This window comes from Diceros bicornis, chromosome 33 (genome assembly GCF_020826845.1).
Source record: "Diceros bicornis minor isolate mBicDic1 chromosome 33, mDicBic1.mat.cur, whole genome shotgun sequence".
NCBI lineage: Eukaryota > Metazoa > Chordata > Mammalia > Perissodactyla > Rhinocerotidae > Diceros > Diceros bicornis.
Window position 1 is genome coordinate 22,265,524 of NC_080772.1, and position 22,236 is coordinate 22,287,759.

A 22,236-nucleotide genomic window follows, 5' to 3' on the forward strand; every position below is an offset into this window, starting at 1 on the left:
GAGCAGAGAAAAGATATGCACTGAGTGTGAAGATGTGATTTAGCTGGTTAAACACAAGCAGTTGAAGCAGATAGAAGGAGCACCTTTGCCACCACAGTCAACAAACACATAGTGGTTCTCAATATCTACTCACAATAAATCATATCACATGCTCAATTCTTCCAGATTTCAACAGTTAAGCTATCAAATAGATATGGAAGCTTTTGATGTGGGGGAATTTGTGGCCCTTGAGCTATAACTCTGTCCCTTCCCACCAAAGATATAAGCCCCATGGAGAATGGCAGTCTTATTCAGCTGTATCCCCTGACTTGGCCCAGGAGTCAGGCAAAGCCTGGCTCATCTTGCTTTTGCCACTTACTAGCTGTGCAACCTTGGGAAGAGTACTTAACCTTTCTGAGCCTCGGTTTCCATGTATGTAAAATTCAGAATATTCACAAGTTTGTATGAAAATTAAATGAGACCAAGTATAAAAGTACATCGTCTGATATATAGAAATTGCCTCACATAAGTTAGCTGCCTTCGTTAATACTGTCATTATTATCTCAAAAACTGGGCTCCTGAAAAAGGCAGTCCACAAATAGCACTCCCTCTTTGAACAAAGTGACGCTCTGTCTTTTTGTTTCGGCTCTTATACTGTAAAATCAGTATCCTTTTTGCAGGGCAGTTGGCCGCCCGTATCCACAGATGTGAACCCCCAGACACGGAGGGCCTGTTACGGGACTTGAGCATCCACAGAGTTTGGTATCCACAGGGGGTCCTGGAAACCAATGCCCTACCGATACCAAGGGACACTTGTATGTTTAGGGCCACATTTTTGTGTTTTTTGTTGGTGATTTCCCTGTTTCAAATGCCCTCCGAGCACAGTGCTGAAGTGCTATCTAGTGTTGAGACGTGCAAGAAGCTGTGAAGCGCCTTACGGAAAAAACGCGTGTGTTAGATGAGTTTCATTCAGATGTAAGTTGTGGAGCTGCTGGCCATAAGTTCAAAATGCTAACGAATTAACAATATATTTTAAATAAGGTGTCTTTAAACAGAAACACATGTAAATAAGGTTATGTATTTATCGAATAACTAAAAGTTGTGACCAGAGGCTCGCAGGAACCTAACCCTGTATTTCCCCTCAGAGCAACGGCTCAATACTTGCTAATTCGGTGATTGCCAGGACTTAGAGCATAACTCCTGCGAATAAGGAGGATCGGCTGAAGTTCATTAAAGGTGGAACATGGAGTAGGTGAGAATGTTTGGGGCATGAAGCTAGAAGGATAGAACCAGATCACGAAAGGGTCTTTTATGTTCTACCAAGGAATGTGGACTTCAAATTGCTTCTAATCTGGTTACTGATTAAAGACGATGGGCTTGGGAAGGGTCTATACCCTCCTGCTCCTTAGTGTTTCCCTCGTGTCTGGCACAGAGGTATTATCCACAATAAAGACCACTACCTAAGGCCGCCTCCCTTTACACACGCTGGCTGTCCTCTCAGCTCAGAGCAGCGCTGACAACAGGAAACACTGTGAGACACCAATTGTCTAGCAGTTACATTAAAAATCAAAAGAAACAGGTGAAATTAAATTTAAGTAATATATTTTAACATTTTATATTCAAAACAGTATCTTTTCAACATGTAATCAATATTTTAAAAATTATTAATGAGATATTTTATGCTCTTTTTTTGGTACTCTGTCTTCAAAATCTGAGTGCATTCTGCACTCAACTCAAATTAGCCACATTTCAAATGATCAAAAGCCACTTGTGGCTAGTGGCTCCCATGTTGGGCAGTGAAGGCCTAGAGCACCCTGTACATCCTCCAGTGCCTGGTGACCATCTTCTACCATTCTCTTAAGAATCAGCACAGGGGCCGGCCCTGTGGCTTGGCAGTTGAGTGCGTGCGCTCCACTACTGGCGGCCCAGGTTCAGATCCTGGGCGCGCACAGACGCACCGCTTGTCTGGCCATGCTGGGGCGGTGTCCCACATACAGCAACTAGAGGGATGTGCAACTATGACATACAACTATCTACTGGGGCTTTGGGGAGAAAAAAGGAAAAAAAAAAAGGAGGAGGATTGGCAATAGATGTTAGCTTAGGGCCGGTCTTCCTCAGCAAAAAAAAAGAGGAGGACTGGCATGGATGTTAGCTCAGGGCTGATCTTCCTCACAAAAAAAAAAAAAAAAGAAAAAGAGAAGAAGAATCAGCACAGACTTCACCCTCTCTGCTAAGTGTCCCTGGATCAATCCTCTCCCTACCACCAGGACAGTCAGTTACTCTTCTCCTGTGCTAGTGAAGCACCTGACAAAATCTTACAATAAACAGTTGTTAGATAAAAGAACAGGAGGATTTAAGTGCAGAAATGAAATTGGCTATTTTTGCATTTTAGAAATAAGCCAACATGTAGAAGGGTACATCAAGAGAGACCAAAGACAAACGACAAAGCTATATCCATATTTTACTTTCATATTCACTCCCAAGGATCCAATTACAAGGATTGAGTGAGGTAAAACCTTTTCCACCAGGAATACTGATGAGAAAGACGGACATCACCTAGGAATAAACAGGTCTGTTAACTATTAAAGTCTGAAGAAGTAGAAGGTATCCCCATCTGAAAGACTATGTAGATAACAAACTCCTCTGTAGGGAATTTGTATGGATGTAAAATGACTTGCAACAAATCTTAAGTCAGTGGTTTATATGCCAGGGGTGTTCTCAATGTCTGAAAACAAGGATCTTCATTTGGATTCTCTGTGGTTTTTACACCTGAATGCTCCATCATAGCAATGCAGTGAATAAAGGACTTTGGAAACAGCAAGGTCTCCATTTGCCAAGAAAAAGGAGAAGTAGCTGTCTAAGAAAACACGTGACACACATCTTTCAGATCCCAAACTTCAGAATTTCTCCCCACCCCACTAATCTCACGGCAACTCACAGTCCATTTCTCATACCCATCTTTGCTACCCCATATGGTTACGCTCTCCGCCATATCGCCTTCCTCTGAAGCAGTTTTCTGAAGCAGCTGCAAGTTACTTTTCATGAATATGTTTCTTTTCAGTGCAAACCAAACACCATTTAGACAATGCTTTAGTCTTAACATATTTGAAACGGAACAGAAGTAAAGTTCATTAAAAGTACAAACATTAAAAAATAACATGACTTCAACCTTAATATAGTTCTCTCCTTGTCCTTATGTTCATCCTGTTCTCATTCCATAATAAACCAGCAACTCCAATAATAGCACCTTTTGAACCCAGTATATATAGTAACTTAAGAGTCTAGACGCCGGAGGCAAACTACCTGGGTTTGAATCCTGCTCCACTACTCATGAGCTGTGTGAGCTTGGACAAGTCACTTTCTCTCTCTCTTTCTCTCCATTTCCTCAACTGTAAAACAGGGATAGGATGACACAACCACTGTTGGTGTAAGGACTGGATGAATATATGTGAGGCCCTTAGGACAGTGCCTGGCACAAAATAAGTTTGACATAAAGGTTAGTTTCATGGTTAACAAAACCACTGTTAATTGTTTTGCTAACGTCATTTCCCCAACAAAAGACAGGGGAAAAGTAAAAGCAAAGCCCACAAAATATTATCTTTAATAAGCAAACATAAAAATAACATTTAAAATTGGAGATTTTCTCATTTAAAATTCTAAAACAGGAAAGCAAAATCTGGCAAGGCCAATTAAAAGACAATTAAAAAAAAAGTTCCTGTTATCTGAGCAAGTTTCAACATAATATTTATCACTCATTTTGACTAGAGTCTAAGGATTTACAGAAACAAAACATGAATTTTAAATATAAACTTCATAGAACACTTTTAGAACCCTGTAGTCTAGCTAATTAATTTACTATCATAATCTGATTTGACATCTAAAATGATGAAACCAAACATCTATCTTCTACTTCAATATATTTCTCAACTTGACTGGTTTTTAAGAAGAAAATTCATTCAATGTCAAGATTATAGTATTTGGTGTTTCTCACAAAATCTTTAAAAAAAAACAAATAGTAATAACCAGTAATCCTTAAAGTTAAAGCAAATGTATGTTTATGCTATACAATATTAGTGATTATTATATTACAAGCTATAACCCCACATATTAACTACGAGCTCGGTGAAAGAGTGCTTGCTACAACTGAATATGCAGCAGAAATCGCCACGTTTCACCTCTAGAACGTTAAGGACTGCCACACTTGTGAGAGAAATGGGTAAGCCAACTGATTCTACACTTTTCTAAGTATTTCTGAACGATAATTTTTAGAGTAAATCCTGTAAGAGGGACCCGGGAACAATTTGCTAGCTGTTGCACAGAAGTTTTCACTACGTGAGTTTTATAGCCCCATGGCTTCCAAAGAATTAAACTGTGTCTAAAACACAGCCCACCTTAATCCAGCCTAAATATTCCCCAACTTCTGCTATCTCAAAAAACCAAAAAACTCCTATGAACATATTTCACTGAGTTTTACAACACTGAATACTAAGATCACCCTTAATTCCATCTTTTCTTACCCATCTTTCCTAAAAATGAAAAATCGCTCCAAGAAGCAAACCCCCTCAGCCTGACAAGATCAGACGTGATTGTAATATTTGCGGTAAATTATTGTGGTTGGAATTCTGAAGTGTAGCAGGATTTGCAACCTAGTCATCTGGCTTGTTTAGACATTACCCTAACGTCAAAACTTGCGTCTTTTAACTCTAATAATAAGATTGGGGTTCTTCCTTCCTCCCCAACCTTCAAAAGTAAAGATTTTTTTTTTAGACAACATGGTATATTAATCCTTTTATAAAAGTACTTTAAAATTGTAAAGGATTGATATCTGATGTCCTAGGAGAAAAATAACACAATATGGAACAGAAACTACTCTAGTTTTAAGAAATTGTAAATAAAATTACCTTATTTCTGATATGAAACAAAGGAAATATGGACTGGCACACATGGAGACCAGTTACAACTACCATTCAAATCTGCTCGTGTGAAAAGTCACTCACAAAGCCATCAGGAACATATTCTCTGATTGGCCAAAAAGTTTGACAAAAAATTCCCCTTCATGATTTAAAATTCCTGTGAAATACAGGATAATTACATTTAGCTAGCCCTGGTGGTCTAGTGGTTAAGATTCGGCACTCTTGCTGCATTGGTCCAGGTTTGTTTCCCGGTCAGGGAACCACACCATCCATCTGTCAGTTGTCATGCTGTGGAGGCTGCGTGTTGCCGTGATGCTGAAAGCTATGCCACTGGTATTTCAAATACCAGCAGGGTCACATGGTGGACAGGTTTCAGTGGAGCTTCCAGACTAGACAGACTAGGAAGAAGGAACTGGCCACCCACTTTCAAAAAAACTGGCCATGAAAACCCTGTGAATGGCAGCGGAGCGTTGTCTGATAGAGTGCCAGAAGGTGAGAGGATGGTGCAAAAGATGGGGCAGAGCTTTGCTCTACTGTACACAGGGGCGCTAGGAGGCAAACTGACTCAGCGGCACTAACAACGAAATTACATTTAGTGAGACAGCGTTCCAGTGCCAGTTACAAGTTATCTCATTGATTTAAATAACTTATTTGCCTGTGTCTCTTCTCATAGTGTTTAATAGAGTATCTTGTAATAATAGTAGGTGCTCAATAAAAACCCTGAATTATTCCAGAATCCTTGGATCACTTCAAAGGTTTTCGATAAGGCAACTAAATAAAATTTAAAAGGAAAACAAAGAGAGCCCAAACAATCTCGCTATAAAAATTTTATCATTCAAAATTTTTAACATATGATGCTAGTGACTTTTGGGCTGAAATCATTATGTAACTCTGTCTTACAGCATACTTAAGAATGTGGGCGAGTTCTACACTTAAAAAAAAAGAATTCCAGGATGATCACAGTTAATTAACTGTTTATTTGAACCAAGTTGCCTTTTCATGTAGATGGACTAAACTAAGGGTGCTAGTGTTTGCTTTTTTTAAAATCTCACTTAACATTAATGATTTATTAAACTATACTGTGCTCAGATACGGTTTGTAGATATTATAAGGAAGAGAATGTCCTGCACTTAGTATAATTAAAAATTATGTTTGAGCTGCTCTCACCATCATCTTTTACTGGAAAAGATAAAAGAATTAATTCTTTGTAAACTATCTATACAGTACATAACAGCCTGATAGATTTCTTACCTCACCAATGTCAATTTCAAAAGGGAGATGTACACAGTGTAGTTTATTTTCAAAATATGTGATTTGGAAACATACACACACCCAAGTTGGGCATATGTGGTCTAGAAGTTAAATGACAAACATATTAGTGAATTCATTCCTCAGGTACACATTGTATAATAGTTAACCCACTTCAGATAAAGCTTATGGTTATCTTTTACCAACCTCAGATTTTTAAGCACTACACCTTCCAAGGTTAAGAGAAAGGTAGAGACTGCTAAGATAATTAATAGCATTAGCATGACCAAAAGTGCACAAGCACAGTCTGAAGATTAACTAAATGTTTTTAGCTTTCTGCATATAGCACCAAAAAGATGTAATAAATCAGAGAAAGTTAGGTACTATATATAACAAAAAAATCATTCAGGGCCTCAGCCAAAGAAGAAAGCTTTATTTATTACCTAACCAAAAATTAAATAATTTCAAATTCACTGCAAAGCTCTCTTTTAAGCTTGAATTACAAAAGGATACTGAAAAAAAAATAAACACAGAGATACAAATATAAAGCTTATATTTATTCCTTAATGATTCAGGTTTGCACTGGATTCTTCTGAATTTTAGAAAACGCTTACCAAAATTTTCCTAAAACAAGCATAAGACTATATTTGGCCACATAAAGAAACTGCAAGAAACCTTTAATCACTAAATAAACACAAAAGAATAAGGACCAGGAAGGAATCAATTTGGATCGCATTGTATCTATTCGTGCCTGAGAACATTATCACCGCCTGGTTGTCATGCTCAGCTCTCCCTTCGACAACATGCACATCCAATCCACGAGCACACAGAATTCCAAGAACATTACTAAATATGAAGTCAGAGCACTTGTGACACACACACCTTGTAATTGTCCACAGCCTCTGCAGTTCAAACCAGAGCTCAGCGGCTTGTCTTTATCTCCACCAGTGATGTACATAAAAACACCATGCACCACTCTTCAAAAAAAAAAAAAAAAACAAACAAAAAAACCCACAATTAGCAATAAATTTATTGCCTCAGGGATAAATCTCCTCTCTTAACCCAAACCAACATTACGCCTTGATGTAAACCTAAGCACATGCTGAGCACCCGACGCTTATCTCCTCTATCATTTGTTTCTAACGATAGCTGACAAACTAGCCTCACAAATCCTTTTTTAGCTGCTGATCAGACAGATCCCCCTTTGACAATCCAGCATGGTGGAACACTCGAAAATTCTTCCTGCTTCTATTCTATTGCTTGCTCTAAAAACCAGTTTCCTTTTCATTGAGATAATAGCCTTTTCTGCAGTCACATGACTCAGAAGCTACATTAGCAGAGCTTTATGATAATAGACTGAGTAAGCCTCTACCCCCTCCTGTCATTAAGGGGATGTCTTTTTTTTCTTTCTTTTTCTCTCTCTCTCTCTCACACACATACACACGTGTGCATACTGCACACATGCACTCATAACATACCTAAAATTATTTACTCTTCTTGGAATTATCATAATGAATAAAAAAAGTATACCCTAAAATGAAAATACTAATAATTTCTAGATCTGCTGCTAAAAATAACTGCTGAAAACAAACATGGTGATGCACAGTATTCCTCTCAGCAGGATGTAGCACACTGGCCACGAACACTCCCCTGTGCATGGTAATAGGAAGGGGGACGGTTGGAAGGAAATGTACACTCTCTTGTTCTCTCGGGCTTTGCCCTCAGCGATAGAAATCTGATGAATCTGGCGTAACAAACACTTTAGAAACATTACAGCTATCCACATACTGGGAACTAGTTCCCTGCATTAGTAAAACACATCGTAAGCACACTTTTTAACACCAAAATGTACTCTTATTAGGAATATCCTCATTAAGTAATTTTATAAGTTGTTCCAAGCAGAAAAATATTCCCATGGCCAAAACAATATTAAAAAATAATAATCTGAAGTTCCTTGGAGTCTGGCCAATTTGATCTATTTCTGATAAATGACCAACTCTCAAGACGCATGTGTGGAAACACTAGCACAGTGCCCGACACACAGTGGTGGCTCGATAATCTTTTTTAAACGTCCCCATTAAGAGGTTGAAGTACTAGGCAAAGAGACAGCCGCAGATTACACTATCTGCCTACTTCATTTTCAGTTATGGTTTGTTTCATATTACATTTTTTTTAAATCTACCAATCAGACAATTTTGGGAAGGAGCTTAAGTGTAAGAATGAGCTAAGAACTCAAAAATGGAGAAAAAGATGGACTAAGGAGTTGCCCCAGAAGAAAACCACACTGAAGCACAGCACACAATTGGAAGAAGCTGCACGCCATGAGACTAAAAGACAGAATCTGTTCAACTGAAGTCAACTTAAGAGTAAGCTACATTTTACATGTCTTGGTTATAATTATTGCCTTGGTTTTCTCATCTCAAAAATGGACAACATAGTAGATGTTTTAATAATTTTTTTACTTTTAATTGTGGTAAAATACACATAACATAGTTACCATCTTAATCATTTTAAAGTGTACAGTTCAGTAGTGATAAATACACTCACACTGTTTTGCAACAGATCTTCCGAACTTTTCATCTTGCAAAACTGAAACTCTACCCATTAAACAACAACTCCCTATTTCCCTCCCCCCCTCACCCCCTGGCAACCACCGTCTACTTTCTGTTTCTATGAATTTAACTACTTTAGACACCTCATAAGTGGAATCATATAGTATTTGTCTTTTTGTGTGTAGATACTTTAAAGAATAACTGTTTCAATGCCTGGAGATCAAGACAAAGAGCTTTCATCTCACAAAATCATTTTATATAAACTGCATTACTTGTAAGTAAATCAAGCCAAAATTATATTCTTTAATAATTCTTTAATACAGAAAAATCAAGAATTGTTATAGATACAACTACACAGAAGGGATTATTATCATATAAAAGTTATCTATACAAAAAACTCTGTCATTTCTCAGAACTCAAAGAATGTCACAATTCTAATTCTGAAACTCTTAGTTTACTCTAATTATATTAACACTCAACATATAAATAACTTGGGTAGGATGTTGTGGGTGTTTACTAATTCTCTCAAAGTCACTGAAAGGAACCGTGACCACTCGGAAGACTACCCTGACGACTAACAGAGCCTAAAATGAGGACAGAGGTGTCAACGGGGACCCGAGTGAAGAAAGTCAGTTAGAAAATGTTCCAGACACTAAGAAAATAAATTTAAACATTTAAAATGCTAGCACTTGGCAACACCTCATCAAAAAGAACCAAAGCACAATTCAGAATTTTTAAGATAACTAAACTGTTAAAGAATCTTAAAAAATTATAATGATTTTAACAGCCACCTAAATATTTTCATTATGCACTTAAAATCTGAAGTCAATAACCAGCCAGGGCATCACAGGAAATTAACGTATCATAGGAAATTAATCTCATAGTAGATATGAGAGAAAACTTTTTTTTTTTAATTGATGTTTGAATAGTTTTTAACATTGTGAAATTTTGGGTTGTACATTTTTCTTTGTCCATCACCATATATATGACTCCCTTCACCCCTTGTGCCCACCCCCATTGCCCCTGGTAACCACAATACAGTTTGAGAGAAAACTTTTTAAAAGAAGAGCATAAAAACTGGAAAGGGCAGTTTTGTGAAATCCATCTACCTAAGTTTGTCCTTTTCTCACAACCTCATCAAACCTTTGGGTATCTTAGAGACCATTTCTATAGAGGCCGGGTAAGGTCACAGACACTAAAATTAATGCTGTGTGTCCTTCATTAACTACAGTGGAGTCTTGACCAATTACTTCTCAGCCAAATCATGAGCAGCAGCAAAATGCTGTGAATTCCCTGATCAAATCAATCGCAGTAAGAAAATGTCTCCTGCCAAACACTTCTAAGGAAAATGTCTCCATCCAGATTCTGTGCTTGCACTTCAAGATGTATTGTTGTTAGCAAATCTGTCCCCCTGTCATCTTTTCTGCTGGCAAGCACAAGCAGGTAAAACTGTCTAACTCCCCTCCTGAGTGCAGAAGGGGGCTGCAGCAGATTTTATCATTAGCAATTTTAAACTTTTTTTCTTTACCAAGGCAGTAGTGTTTACAAGGGAAATAGACGAGATAATTTGTCAAGTTGTTTCTAGTTTTCACCGTTCTGATGGTGGTTATATACATATAATTGTGGTTCATTTCTTAAACCAAAAGTCTGGTGAGAGATAAAACAAGGATTCAATAGAGTAAGGTTCTAGTTTTTATAAATCCAGGTAAAATTTACATTCAGTGCAATAACAGATCTCAAGAGTACAGTTCAAGAGTTCTGACAAATGAAAGCACCTATTTAATCCACACTCCTATCAAGATGTACGACACCTGCATCAACCCTGAAGCGTTTTCTTGTGCCCATCCTTAGGCACACCTGATCCTTATCCCCAACAAAAACACTACTCTTATTTGCTATTGTCACAGATTAGTTTTGTTTTTTCTAGAACTTGAAATAAATGGAATCATACAATAAGTACTCTTCACGCTTTTTTCAGCATAAGGCTTTGAGATTCATCCATGTTACTGTATATATTAATAATTTGTCCCTTTTTAGTGCTAAGGGTATTCCATTTTAAGAGTATACCACAGTTTGTTTATCCATTCTCCTGCTGATGGACATTTGGGTTGCCTCCAATTGGGGGCTTGTGGTAAATAGAATTCTAAGATGGTTCTGCAAGATTCCCTACCCCCTGGTGTACATATCTGGCATAATCCCCACAACTGTAAATATGGTAGATTTCCCCCCAATGATTAGGTTATATTATATGGTAGAACTGACTTTAAGATAGAGATTATTGAGGTGGGCCTGGCCTAACCATAATATAATGAGTTTTCTCCAACTGGCAGCAGAAGTCAGAAATTCAAAGCACAAGAAGCACTCAATGTACTGCTGGTGACGAGAAATGGAGGGGACCACATGTCAAGGAAGGCAGGTGACCTCTAGGAGCTAAGAGTGGCGCCTAGCTAACACTCAGCAAGGAAACAGGACTCAGTCCTACAGCCGCAAGATACTGAATGAATTCTGCCGACAGCCCAATGACCTGAGAGTGGATTTTTCCCCCCGAGCCTCCAGATGAGAACTCATTCTTGCTGACACCTTCATTTCAGCCTCGTGATACCCTGAGCAGAGAACCCAGCCACGCCACATTGCATTTCCCACCTACAGAATGGTGAGCTACTAAATGGGTGTAGTTTGTGTTCATTTGTTACTCAGCAAAAGAAAACTTATGCAGGGTTATTATATAAGCTGCTATCAATATACACGTACAAGTCTTTTAATGGACATAAATTTTGATTTCTCCTAGGTAAATACCTAAGAGGGGAACTGTGAGCTCATAGATAAGTATATTTTTCTAAGAAACTGTGTCAAACTGTTTTGCTAAAGCGGCTTTGCCATTTTACACTCCCACCAGCCACGCATGAGAGCTCTGGGTGTCTCACATCCTCACCAACATTTGACATTGTCAGTCTTTTTAATTTCAGCTGAAATCCTAAATCTGCTGGCAGCCTTATCTACAGATGGGGCAAAATCCTCATCCATCTCCTTCTCCCTAGAGTTTTTGTAACATTTACAGCTAATAACACCACATTAAGTCCTGTTTTGTATTCTCTGTAGTGTCTCATAGGGGTTAGGTAACTGCACTGGAGCATAAACACTGAAGGGCAGGCATCACGCCTTTTATCCCTCTAAATTCTCAGCATCATCTCTCCTAGCGCTGCTTCTACAGATTTTACGGCCAAATTTATGTACTGACATTTCTTTTTCCTTAAAAAGGTAATTGTGTAGCAACATGAAAAAATGCTTTTGAAGAGGCCACTTTATAGGGAGGAAACAACATGGCCTTGGAGTTATACTTCAATTTGAATCCATATACAGTACTAGATATAAGACTCTTGAGAAAGTTACTTAACCTGTCTGAGTCTTAGGTTCCTTATCTGTAACTGGGGGTGGGGGGTGGGGGAGGGCGGAGAATGCCTATACCACATCATTATTGTGAATTATATGGAAAGCAACTACCTCAGCAGCCGGCATAGGAGGACATCAATTAATGGTAGCTATTATTAGCTCTTCGTTTGATACGATGTTCAGCAAAAGAAAAAGGAAACAATATCTGTCTATTATAACTTTAAGGAAAGAATGGAAGAATAAAATGATAAAAGAGTTGCGTTAGGTAGATGGGACCAGAGGTGATTTTCATTATAATTTCCAAACTTTTAGTAATGTTGTTTTCCTAAATTTAAAATACAGCAAAATGTTAACTTCTAAAGCCGTGTGAAAGATACATGAGAGTTTATCATATTCTAAATTTCCATAATACAAACTTCAAAAAATAAATTGAGTCCTCTATGCCAAAAAATGGCAAACCTTTAATCTACAAATATTTCTTCATACACTATGACCATATATTTATCCCTAGGATTAAGAAGGAGAAGAACTCTGAAAGTAGTTTAACAAGTTTAACAGTGGTTAACAGGTTTAACAGTTGCAGAATGTTAACAAACTTTAAGTCATTGATAATATTAATTTGTAAACCCATTAGCATTAATTCAATATTACAGCTAAATATTAGATTTTTTAAACCTGATAAAGTATCATGGAATAATCTGTTAAATATATTTTTTAATGCAATGAGGAATAAGTTTCATAAACAGTAAGAAAATAAAGTGAAAAGTAATAATGTCCATTTGAATTGGCTGTTTTCATTAGGCACAGCTGTCCACAGAATTATATCACTTGGGCCTCTGACCTCCTTCCTCAAGAGGTGAGCCGGGGATAGAGGAAAGGCCTGTCTGTGAATATCCTGTCAACCTACTAACGTTAACTTAAGATTTTGTTCTTTTGATATGTAGGAAAATGAGCCTTAGAGAACGCCCAACTGTGCTAAGCTAGCAGTGAGTGCTATTTTGTTGGGTTATTTCCAATAAAAGGCTTATGCAAACAGCAGTGCATAAATGTCTATGATACTACTGCAGGAGATTATACCCACACAAAAGAGAGCTGCGGAGAAGGACTATAGAGTGCAATCACTTCTAAATATGACTCTGCCAAGTTACCACTTCATGAAATGAAATAATATACAAATAGCATACTACATTTCCATCTCAGCATTTGTACTCCATCCAAGGATTTCAGAGGCTTCAACCACTGAATCAGCTTCTTCCCAATTAGTGCATATGTAAACCACTCTAGAGTAAATCATCTTTAAAAGGTACATTATTCTTTGAAGACCCTGGAGTACCACCAGGTTATAACTGAAATTCTTAGGTGATCTGTTAGAATTAACGAGAACCCTAGTGGCCTATCAGGGTTTTTACCTTTTATACCTCAGGCTTCCAAAAATGTCTAAGGCTCAGGGAGCAGATTATATACCACAGGAATTTGACTCATTGATTAATCCAGCCCTCTGAGATGGGCATTATTCCCTAAAAGTCTCTGACAGGATGGATGACCATTTTGAATTGCAAAAATTTGAGGCTAAAAAGAATGTGAGAGCCATCTAGTTCTGGGTCTCTTGAAGTCATCCATCTCAAATTCTCAGACTCAGATAACTCCACAGTCTCCAGTTAGACTTTTTCAAATATCTAACTTTAGAATCATTTACATATTAATTAAGGAGAAAACTTCCCAAACTGTTATTAAGAGGTCAGAAAGTAACCAAAGGTAGAGACTAGACCACACTGCTTCTTTAAAATGTTAGAGAGAACTGGGGTTTCAGAGATACAACAGAAGAGCTGTAACACATCCCTGAATGATGGCTAACGGGCTTGCCTACTTGTCACCCTTAACCCTTGCAGATTAACCACATTTGCTCTTCTGACTCTGCTGCTCTCTGGACCCCCTACGTATTAACTTCTCGCAAATACAGCCAGAAGAAAGTGACAGTCACACACAGAGAGGACTGGAAGAACCGGCGCACTGTTCTCCCCGTATCGTAAAGGAAGGCTACGCAGGTCATTGATAGCAAGACTTGAGGTTTTCTCTTGACAACCTGTTTTAACTAAGATCTGACTACAAGTTTTCATTTATTCACAGATTTGGCCATATAGACAGAATTGGCAAAGTTAGACAAAAACTTCTCTTCGTGGAGATGCTATATGCTAAGGCAAATAATTAATTATTCATCTATTCCAAATTTCCACAGGCATGAGAGGCACTTGTGACAAAAGATCCTAAGGAACAGGTGTTTTCTGTTTGTCTATCAGAACTGTGTCTCAGCACCCAGCCAATTCTGACTCAACTTTGAAGTGTCACTTGTTAAATGCTTTTGAATGAGGTGGATGATTTCCTTCACCCTCCCCTCACTCCAGGTCTTTCTTTTTCTGCTTCCTCCTTATTCTCTCCTTCCGTTCAAAATATCGTTAAGATTATTTATCCTTGTTTGGAGGAGGGTAATAGTAATTACAATCATAGTAGCAAACATGGAGAAAGAGGGAAAATATCATTAGAGGAAAAAAGTTATCTTTCCTTAAAGCCCCTCAGGCACAGCAATAGTTTATAATAATGAAAAATCATTTTTGATACCTGATCTGATATCTTCCAGTTCTTTGTCTTTTTCTTTTTTAGCACTAGGTTAACTCATTTCATTCAACAAACATTTATTCAGCACCGATGTCGTGTAAGGCACTAAAGTCAGGCTCTGGGAATAAAAAAATGAACAGGATCGGGGCTGGCCCCATGGCACAGTGGTTGAGTTCCACGCACTCTGCTTTGGCGGCCTGGGTTCGCGGGTTCAGATCCCAGGGGCGGACCCATACCACTCGTCAGCCTTGCTGTGGTGGCGACCCACATACAAAACAGAAGAAGATTGGTGCAGATGTTAGCTCAGGGCCAATCTTCCTCAGCAAAAAAAAAAAAAAAAAAAAAGAATGAACAGGACAAAATCCCTGTCCTCCAGGGACCCCAAATCAAAGAGAGCAAACAGAAAATGAGGCAAACTTATAAAATATGATCAGAAATGCCACCTCAATGTCTGGGCTGTTACAGGAGCAAAGAGGGAGAGTGCCAAACTTCGAAAAGAAGGCCAGGAAAGGCTTCAGAGAACACAGGACAAGCAGGACGGTGTCAAGTGTGGGAGGGAGGGGAGAAACAGGCGCACAAGCAGGGGCGCGTGAGAGCACACTTCTCACCCGGGCTCCCAGGAAACCCCCATGACCACAGCAAAGGGGGCCTGAAAGAAAGCGGTGGAGAAAAGGCTGGAGAGGAGGGCAAGAGCCAGGCTAGGGTGAGCTCTGTCTGCAGAGCTAAGGAGGCTGAAATTCATCCTGCAAGGAACGGGGAACCCATGAAAACGGTTCCGAATAGCGGAATTCAATGGTTTTTTTTTTTTTTAAATAAATTTTACCTGAAGTATGAACTTCAAGAAATAATACTAGTTAGAGAGAGTAGTTAGGAATTTGTAGCAATACTATCAGTAAGAAATGATGAGGATATACGGAAGCTGAGATACCTAACCTTCAAAAGTCCAATACAGCCCACAAATAAATACAGCCTCACAACATGGTCACATGACTTTTAACAAGGGTGCCAAAACCATTCAGTGGGGCCTATCTGTCTTTTGAACAAAGGGTGTTGGGACAACTGCGTATCCACATGCAAAAAAATGACGACGGACGCTTACCTTACATATACAAAAATTAAAGTAGATCAAAGACCTAAACATAAGAGCTAAAACTATAAAATTCTTACCAGAAACATACGGGGAAACCTTCAGGACACTGGATTTGGTAATGATTTCTTGGATATGACACCAAAAGCATATGTAACAAAGAAAAAATAGATAAGTTGGACTTTATCAAAATTAGAAACTTGGGCATCAAAGGATACTATCAACAGAATGAAAAGGCAACTATGGAATAGGAGAAAATACCTGCAAGTCATATATTTGATAAGGGATTGATATCTAGTACATATAAAGAACTCCTACTACACAAAAACAATAAGAAAAACCCAAAACATTTGATGAAAAAAATGGGCAAAGGACTTGAGTAGACATACAAATGGCCAATAAGCACATGAAAAGATGTTCAGCATCATTAGTCATTATGCCAATGCAAATCAAAACCACAATGAGATACTACTTCACACCCACTAGGATAGCTATTGTAAAAAACTAGAAAGTAAGCACTGGCAAGGATGTGGAGAAACTGGAACCCTTGTGCATTGCTGGTGGCATGTAAAATGGCACAGCTGCTGTGGAAAACCACATGGTGATTCCTCAAAAAAATTAAACACAGAATTACCATATGACTCAGCAATACCACTTCTGGGTGTGCACCCAAAAGAACTGAAAGCAGGGACTTAAACAAATATTCATCCACCTATGTTCACAGCAGCCTTATTCACAATAGTCAAAAGGTGGCAGCAACCCAAGTGCCCACTGACAGATGAGTGGATAAATAAAATGTGGTATACACACACAATGAAATATTATTCAGCTGTAAAAAGGAAGGAAATTTTGACACATGCTACAAGATGAATGAACCCCTGAAGACATGCTAAGTGAAATACGTAAGCCACAAAAAGAGCAATCAAATTCACACAGGCAAAAAAGTAGAGTATTGGTTGCCAGGGAATGGCGGGGAGGAGGAATGGGGAGTTAGTGTTTAATGGGTATAGACTTTCAATTGGGGAAGACAGAGAAGTTCTGGAAATGGATATTGGTGATGGTTGTACGACAATGTGAACATACAGTACTTAATGCCACAGAACCATACACTTAAAAATGGTTAAAATGGTAATTTTGTTATGTATATTTTACCACAAATTTTTTAAAAGTCTAATATATCCATATATATCCATAACTTTAGTTAGAAAATGTCAAAAATATCCTCATATTTGGAGCTTTGCTTGTATTTTCAACATTGTCATTACTGCCTCAATGCAACAGTGTTCTTTGTCAGCTGCCAGAATAGAGAAGACTTACTTCGATTCATAAGAAAATGTAACAAAACAGAAATAATACCTTAGACCTCAGTAGTTAGACTGAGAATTATCTGTAGCCTCTAAGAGAAGCCAAAGGCCAACACACACATGACCATTCCCTTAGGAATGAGATGTCTGGTCTGTTCTACAATGATTATAAAAGTCTGGTATAACCACCTGCTGTGTGCCCAAAGTTTCAAGTGATTCATGTTAATTTATAAGTAGTCCAATAAGTAGAATTACCCCAAAATTTAGGAGTATTTTCTGCCAAACTTACAAAATGGAAGATAAAACCACGTGTTAACAAAGCAAGAAAACCTCAATAAAAAGGTTAGAGACCAATTTACTTATTTCAGAAGTGAGAGAACTAAGAATAATTTAGATCTCTAAAAGCTTCCTCAGGCAACACATAGATAAGTCTATATATTCCAAGCTAATAGATAATTCCTAATTTCTTTCAATTTTAAAGTGGAATAAAGTAACTGATATACACTAATTCAAAGACAAAAATACTGAGACACGAAAGGAGGCTTCAAGTCTCTCAAGGCTGAACCCTATCATGGAATCCATGAAGTCTGGCAAATGCAAAACACATATGCTGTGGTTACCCCCTCCCCTTGCACAGCAGACATAGCTCATTAATCACTTCTGAACCTGTATGTGGCCTCTCAATTCTTCTCAACACGGCACTCCAGGCAATCACTATAATCAAGAGGTGTTGGCACCAGAGACGAAGCCTGCTCGCCATCCCAGCACCAGGGTGAGAATGGAAGAGAGATCTGGGGTGGCCAGGAATCACACACAGGGAAGATCCAGTAGAACCTCTAATGGAGAGAGGATGCCACCACAACACAACAGATTTTGCAACAGCAGCTTGCTACATGAATGGAAACCAAATCTGTTGATTGGTAGCAGCGACCTCTCTTTTCTTAAGCCTGTTTTAGACATGAATAAAGATCTAGCCAAGCCCTCAGCGATGTAATAAACTTTGGATTTCTTTGAAGATAGAGCTTTTATCCTCAATAGGATGGAAGAATCAAGAGGCACAGTTAGGGATACGTTTTCTTCAAGTTTTGTTAGAAAAATGACTTGCTAGTGAAGAAAACCTTCCCCAGCAGGGGGAGGAGAAGGTTTCCAGACTGGCCAGCTACTCACTACCTGTCCCTCCTCCTTTGCTTCCTCCCAGGTTCTACTACATTCCCAACCATTCCTAGAAACCAGTGGGCAGAACAGGGGGCAGAGAAATGGAGGCAGATTTGCAAGTGACAAAAAAGTTTTTCAAAAATAAGATTTAAATCCGCCTGCCATTGCTAGTGAGTGGATCTTGATCAGAATGGGAGCCAAAGTGTGCGTTTTCATTGCTGTCCACGGAAGATTCAAGACTAGGTTACGTTATCCAGTCAGATCAAACCATGAAGGGGTAGTTTTACTGTTTTTGATGTTTTATTTTATTTTCCCCCTTAAACATGGCCAATTTCATTACAAAGGAGCCCCATTCTTTATAGGCAAGGCATCCTACTCAGATTACATCAGGTTAAAACTATTCAATAGACTAAAGAGAGAAAAAAAGCAATAAAGACAGTTTTTTTTTAAATTGAACACATTTAGTGCCCACCGTGTGCCAGGTACTGATCTAAGCTTTTCGTTGATATTCACATCTATTTTTCTCACAACAATCCTATGGGGCTGGTACTATTATTTCTCCCAATTTACAGAAATTTACAGGGAACAGGCATAGAGAGGTCAAGTAAAGCTAGTAAGTAAAAGGGCCAGGATTTGAATTCATGCAGGCTGGTTCCGGAGTCCGTGCTCTCAACCACTGCATGACACAGAGAGAGAACAGAGGGCACTCATGCCTACTGAGCATGGAGGATGCTGGCTTTATGCCAGCTGGGTACTTTGCATGTGGCATCTGAGTGATTCCTGTACATACCATATGTGATTAATTTAATCTACCCCTTTTAGAGATGAAAAAACCGAGGCTCAGTGAGGTTAAGTAACTTATTCAAGGTTACACAATAGATTTCAACCCAGTTATTTATTGGATGCAAAGTATGTGCCAGCCACTCTGACATGCATTATCTCTTTAATTCTCTCAACAGCCCTATAACATAGGTACTAATTTATCCCCATTTTACAGCTGAGGAAAACGAGACAGAGAGAAGTTTGGTAGGTTAATTAGAGTCAAATTAGTAAGAACAAAAATTCAAACTCAGACCAGTTGAGTCCCAAATCTCTAGTTTTTCCCCTCTGATGCTGCTACAAAGAAAACTTTATACATCAGCTATAATACGCAAGGCATTATTAAGGATACAAAGATGATTCAGCTCCATTCAATACGTTTAGAGCATATTGAGGGAGAAAGGACGGCTATGCAAATCAATACAATTTCCACATGTCTAGTCATCAACCACGCATGGAGATTCTTACTATGTGTGGGGCACTGTGGATAGCGCAGTGACCCAATCAGATAACATCTTGGCCCTTCTGACCTTACAATCTAGATAAGGGCAGCAAACAAGATAAATAAGTATAAGATACAATATGTAAGACAGCAATAAGTGCTAAGGAGGAAAAAAAGAATGCAGAGGGATTAGAGGACAGAGTAAGTTGTGGACACTTCAGACAGGGCAGCCAGGACTCTCCTGCTCTTCCCTAGACCTTTAGACAAGCAGCACACCTCCAACCACTGTGACAGCCAAAACTGTCCCCTCACTTTTCCAAATACGCCATAGGGTCACTGGCCCTCCGGAGAACCACGGAGAAAAAAAAATTGCTGTAAAGTTAGCTTGCTTTTTCTTTAATTAGAGATAAGATTCACCTTGTCATATGAATTTCAGGGGGAAATGTATGACTTAGTGTCTGTTTCCTTCTCTTTTTGAAAGTTGATGATCCAATGCCCTTTCACATTCAAGCTGACATGACACTAAAAACGAACTTTTTTGCCATGAGAAATGTCTGTACTGAATTACTACTGACGATAAAACCTCACGGCAGAGTGGTGAATATCAGTAGCTTACAGGGTTCAAAAGCTCCTGAAAACTGCAGCGAAGATCTGCAGAGAAGTTCCGATGCAAACGCTCGCAGAAGAGGACCCGGTGGACCTCATGAAAAAGTTTGTGGAGGATACAAAAAATGAAGTGCGTGAGAGAGAAGGCTGGCTCAACTCCGCTTATGGGGTGTCCAAGTTGGGGGTCACTGTCTTATCGAGAATCCTGGCCAGGCATCTGGACGACAAGAGAAGGGCTGAGAGGATTCTGCTGAACGCATGCTGCCCCTGGTGGGCGAAGACAGACATGACAGGGGCTTATGGCTCCAGGACTGTGGAAGAGGGGGCTGAGACCCCTCTACTTGGCCCTCCTGCCTCCAGATGCTACCGAGCCTCATGGCCAGCTAGTCCATGACAGTCGTACAGCACTGGTGAATGTCTGCATCAAGAATGTCTGCATCAAGATGGAGCAAAACAGCTAACCATCTCTTACCATTCCTTCAAGTCTTGTACAATTTGGCCTCTATAAGAACACTTCTTTCAACATTGTCCCTTGGCTTCAATGACACTGCACCATCGTGCTTCTCTTCCTACCTCCCTGACATATGTTGGGTCCACTTCTCCTGGCCACAAAGCCAAAAAAAAAAAAAAAAAAAAACCCAACCAAAGAAACAAAACAACTATGGGCATTACTTGAATGACATTCTTGCTTTTTCCTCTTGCCATAGAGCCACTCCTTGCAAATCTTATCTGCCAATCAATTTCAGTGATCATACCTATGTAAATGGAGCCCAATTTTCCACTTCTAGCTTCAAGATATCACCTTAGTTCCAGCGTCCAACTTTCCGCCTCTCGTGGACACCTCTCCCTCCTGTGTCCAAAACGGAACTCCTCACCGTTCTGAGGAATCTCCTCTTCCTGTATTTTCTGTCACCCAGTAAATTTCCTTTAACTCCCCTCTCTCTCTCAGTCTTCAAACCCTACCAACAGCCAAGATCTTTAGAGGCTATTTGTGCAGCTTCTCTTGATCACATCACCCAATCCCTCCGCAATTACCAGGATTTCCTCATCAGTAGGCTTCCCCAGGAATTTCTCCCCATGTCACGTTTCTCCCTTATTCCACTTATTCTATGATCATATCAAATTCTAGCGCCACAGTTTCTTCATGTTTAACATGGGGATGGAAATTACCACATAGTACTGATTTAAAGGTTAAGTGTGATACGTATAATAACCATCTATCGTAGTTCTTAGCACATAGCAGGGACTCGATAATGTCAGTTCTCTTTCCTCTTCTCTTATTCTTACTCTCTGTAACATCAAATAGGGATTTGGCATTCAGGGACCTGTCCAATCTACCTAGTTTTCCAGGTTTTTTTCACCAAATATTCCCCTAGCTCTGTGGTCTCAGTTCTAGCTAAACTGGAGTACACAGTGTTCTTAGACGTGGCCTGGCACTTTCATGTGGACACATCATTGCTCCTGCATTCCATCCCTTCCATTGTGAGAATGTCTCCCCTGCCATCCGCTGCCTATCTAAATCTTACTGATCCTCCGAGGTTTATCATCTCAGTAGCTACGTCCTCATGAAGTCTTCCCCAAGCCTTTCATACAAGAGACCTTTCCCCTCTCTCAATCTCCAGAAAACATCAAAGTCAATCTGTAAATATTTACTGATCACTTGATATGTGCCAGGCAATGTATCAGGAAGTGAGGACACAAATGTGAAAAACTACTATAGTCTTCGTACATCATGGTTATTATTGTCTATGTACTTACGTTACCCCAAGTGTATTACGAACTTGCGAGTGGCCCAGCACTATGATTATAAGCTCTTTGATGTCAGAGACTGTGTATTACTCATCTTTGTATTCTCTATAGCACTTGTTATGATACTTTGGTACATAATATAAACTTAAATTGTTAAATTTGATGGCAACCATAATTTTGTTGTATTTCAATAACACTTTATTCCAGAAACTTCTAAGGGGTTTCATTGCAAAAAATTATTACTAAAATGTGTGAGAAAAATTACTATGACTTGTAAAATTTTAGATGAAGAAATAATTACTACATAGCAATTAGGTGCAGAAAATTACTATGATGTAAATATAAAACTAGGATTAGAATTTAGAGTCTCAGACACTCA

At 39.0% G+C, this 22,236-nt stretch overlaps 1 protein-coding gene and 1 pseudogene across 14 annotated transcripts in view; one reads left to right on the top strand and one right to left on the bottom strand.

The window, feature by feature from the left end:
• The window catches only part of NCOA2 (nuclear receptor coactivator 2), a 282,839-nt gene that overhangs the window by 130,068 nt on the left and 130,535 nt on the right, over positions 1 to 22,236 (bottom strand). For 2 of the 14 annotated variants that reach the window (XM_058528862.1, XM_058528851.1), the window contains exon 3: positions 7,023 to 7,117. The exons of the other annotated variants lie outside the window; for them this stretch is intronic. The gene's annotated coding sequence lies outside the window, so the exon portion shown is untranslated. The remainder of the gene's footprint in view (positions 1 to 7,022; positions 7,118 to 22,236) is intronic. 14 annotated transcript variants of the gene reach the window in all.
• On the top strand, positions 14,786 to 20,569 carry LOC131396635 (carbonyl reductase [NADPH] 3-like; annotated as a pseudogene).